Source organism: Bos mutus, chromosome 19 (assembly GCF_027580195.1).
Source record: "Bos mutus isolate GX-2022 chromosome 19, NWIPB_WYAK_1.1, whole genome shotgun sequence".
NCBI classification, from domain to species: domain Eukaryota; kingdom Metazoa; phylum Chordata; class Mammalia; order Artiodactyla; family Bovidae; genus Bos; species Bos mutus.
Genome location: NC_091635.1, coordinates 8,593,897 through 8,597,723, shown reverse-complemented (window position 1 = coordinate 8,597,723; position 3,827 = coordinate 8,593,897). Strand labels below are relative to the sequence as shown.

At 52.6% G+C, this 3,827-nt stretch overlaps 1 long non-coding RNA gene across 1 annotated transcript; it reads left to right on the top strand.

Moving 5' to 3' along the window:
• The first annotated feature begins 1,508 nt into the window (after window positions 1-1,508).
• Window positions 1,509-2,941, top strand: LOC138992006 (uncharacterized). Its single transcript, XR_011467819.1, has 3 exons — window positions 1,509-1,805; window positions 2,347-2,495; window positions 2,808-2,941. It is a non-coding gene; the product is annotated as an uncharacterized lncRNA (long non-coding RNA).
• The last annotated feature ends 886 nt before the right edge of the window (window positions 2,942-3,827 follow it).

Below are 3,827 nucleotides of genomic sequence, written 5' to 3'. Positions count from 1 at the left end.
TGGTATCTAGTCCCATGACTTCATGGCAAATAGAAGGGGAAAAAGCAGAAGCAGTGACATCTTTTATTTTCTTGGGCTCCAGAATCACTGTGAATGGTGACTGCAGCCATGAAATTAAAAGACACTTGCTCCTTGGAAGGAGAGCTATGACAAACCTAGACAGCTTATTACAAAGCAGAGACCTTTACCGACAAAGGTCCATATAATCAAAGCTATGGTTTTTTCAGTAGTCATGTACAGGGGTGAGAGTTGAACCATAAAGAAAGCTGAGAATTGAAGAATTGGTGCTTTGGATTTATGGTGCCAGAGAAGACTCTTGAGAGTCCCTTGGACTACAAGGAGATCAAACCAGTCACTCCTCAAGGAAATCAGTCCTGAATGTTCATTGGAAACAGTGATGAAGCTGAAACTCCAATACTTTGGCCACCTGATGCAAAGGACCAACTCAATGGAAAAGACACTGATGCTGGGAAAGATTGAAGGCAGGAGAAGGGGGCAACAGAGGATGAGACGGTTGGATGGCATCACTGACTCAATGGACATAAATTTGGGCAAACTCTGGGAGATCGTAGCTGACTGGAGCCTGGCGTGCTGCAGTCCACAGGACTGCAAAAAGGACTTAGCGGCTGAACAACACGGCAGTCATCAGATGGGGCCAGGAAGGGCATTCATCAGCCAGGGCTGGACTTTTGAAGGACACACCTTAGAAGGCGCCTCTGAACTTTGGCCCTTGTCCCCTCAAGCTCGCCTTGCCTCCTCCTCCTCCTCTATCCCTCTGCTGCCCTGCGGGAGGAGGAGCCAGGGTGAGCTTTCTGATGGGAAAACTGCAGCCCAGGAATGAGGGACGGGAGGGGCTGGCATCCTCGCTGACATTTCACCAGTGACTTCAGCTCAAGGGGAAGCTGGGACTCTCTGGGAAGCATCCGTAGGAAATCGCAGGCCACCCCGTGTCTTGGGTCTTGTCTTCATCACGGCCTTTCTTGTTCACTCCACTGCAAGCCCATTTACAACCGGCCCCCGACCCCAACCCCTTAACGCCCCTCCCCCCGCTGCCTCCCCCAGCCCACCCCGGTGTCTTTGCTCCTGCTGCCTGCTTCACTTGGAACACCCTTTCCAGGAACTCAAATTGGGTCTTTGGAACCGGACGGAGTTTCTCCTCCCCCTCCTCCCCTCCCCCACCCCTGCCCCTCCTCCCCTCCCCCACCCCTGCCCCTCCTCCCCTCCCCCACCCCTGCCCCTCCTCCCCTTCCCCACCCCTGCCCCTCCTTCTCGGTGGGGCTTCTCCTCTCACTGAGCTGTTTCCTCTGCCCTTATCTCCGTAGCCAGGTGAAGCTAGAGTTATCTGGGTCCGTTGGAATCTCACAGGGAGCGAACAGCCACCCCCACTCAGGCCCCGCCCCCGGCCCATTCACTCGGAATCTGTGGGGCGGAGCTGTCTACGGGCTCTCTGGGCTGAGCCCGCCTGTCTGCTGGCGGGAAGCCAGAGGTCCGGGCTGAGGTCCCTGTGCCACAGGCTCTCAGCACGATGCCTTACTGCGCGAGCCCAAACTTGTGTGCCTCAGCTTCCTTGTCGGCTTCGAGGGGATAAAGATGCCTGTCCTGGGCTGGCCTGGGGTTGGGTGGTGCCCCTGCATCCCCAAGTGGATGGTGAGCCAGAGGGCAGGAGCCACAGCTTCCTCGGTGCTGCGTGCAGAAGGGGAAGAAGGGCAGCCGGTGGGAACCGGGACCCAGGCGGAGAGGAAGGCCAGGTGTCTCCACTTATCATAAGAGTCTCCAGCGTACAGTTCTCGGTACAGTTCTCCAGAGTAAGTGAGTGTTCATTGGCTTTCATTTAAAACATAAATAAATACAGGGCCTGCCAGACAGGGCCAGTGGGAGTGTTGGCAAAGGGCTGGCAGCCCTCAGGGGCTGCAGGTGGGCGAGGTCACAGAGGGGAGTCGGGGACACACACGGGTCCCCACCCCATGCTCTGGATCGCCTTGGGCAGTCCTCATGTTATAAAAGTACCCCTCACGGGGACTTCACTGGCCGTCCACTGGTTAAGACTCTGCACTTCCTCTGCAGGGGGTGTGGGTTTCGAGCCTAGCAGGGAACTAAAATCCTGCAAGCCACATGGTGCGGCCAAAAAATTAAAAGTGTCTTTTGAGAAGTTGCCAGATAAAATACAAGCTGCCCAGTTAGGTTTGACCTTCAGATAAGCAAAATGTAATTTTTTTGTAGTATAAGTATGTCTCATGTAGTATTTGGGATATACTGGTGCTAAAAAATGATTATTTGTCTGAAATTAGGATTTAACTGCACATCCTGTCGTTATACTTGCTAAATCTGGAAGCCCCGTGTTCTCAGTCCCCAGACCTAGACTTGCAGTCCTGGAAGGAAGGTTTGACCATCCCCCACTCGGGGTTCCCAAACACCAGGCTGGGGCCTGGGGCCAGCCAGTGACAAGCCCTCACCCGTCAGAGGCGAAATGAAACCCATGAGCACAGCGCAAAGAGGTGAGGTTCTGCGGGTTTGTTTGGAGCTTTTTTTTTTTTTTTTTGCAAGCTGAGATGTTCAAAGGACTGGTCTTTTTTTTTTTTTTTTAAGATTTATTTTTTATTTATTCATTTATTTTTGGCCGCGCTGGGTCTTCGTTCTTGAGCACAGGCTTCCTCTGGTTGTGGCTCTCGGGAGTTGTTCTTCGTGGCAGAGGATGGGCTCTAGGCACTCGGGCTCTGTAGTTGTGACACATGGGCTCAGTTGTCCCACGGCGCGTGGGATCTTAGTGCCCAGACCAGGGATCGAAACCATGTCCCTTGCATTGGCAGATGGACTCCCCACCACTGGAGTGCCAGGGAAGTCGCAGAGGGCTGGTCTTTATCCTGAAAATTTCCCTTCCTATGTGTACAGATGTCCTACATGAGAAAAAGTCCTTTAAAAAAATAAACGATGGTAATAAGAAGTAGCATGTGTCTTTTTTTAGATATGTCTTTTTGTCAAAATTAAAACATAGTCTCTCCATCTTAAAATCTCCAATTAACAGGACTTCCCTGGTGGTCCAGTGGCTAAGACCTCGTGCTCCCAAATGCAGGGGCCCGGGTTCGATCCCTGGTCAGGGAAGTAGATTCCGAATGCTGTAACAAAGAATTCTCACTCTGCAACTAAAGATCCCACGTGCCTCAAGTAGAAAACATCCCACATGATGCAACTAAGACCCAGCACAGCCATGTAAATAAACAAGTAAACATTTTTTAATGTCCAATTTGAAAAGCAAACAAAACTGGATTGTGAAATCTCAAAGCCAGGGGAGGTAAAATGATTGTCCGAACACCAGATTCAAGGGGGAATGTGCCAGGGTCCCAGGCTCCAGCCTTACAACCTCCCACTGTGCGCCCCTCTGTGAGTCCCTGTTCAGCCCCTCCTTTCCCTGTTCCCAGCCAGCCTTCTGGCAACACCTGTTCACCGCCCCACACCTGCCTCTCAGAGCTGTTCTCCAACCGAGGGACCTTGCAGCCTGGCTGTGACCTCCCTGCTGTGTTTCTTCCTAGCTGGGATCCTCAGGAAAAGCCCTAACCTCTCTGCTCTTGTGTTTTCTTTCCCTTGGGATGGAGACGATGACCCCATTGCTCAGGAGGCTTCACGGGTGTGTCCACGTGCCATGTTCTTCTTGTTGCACACTTAGAATCTGCGCAGTTTTCTAGTGTCGATGCTGCTGCTGCTAAGTCGCTTCAGTCGTGTCCGACTCTGTGCGACCCCACAGACGGCAGCCCACCAGGCTCCCCCGTCCCTGGGATTCTCCAGGCAAGAACACTGGAGTGGGTTGCCATTTCCTTCTCCAAGTGTCAATG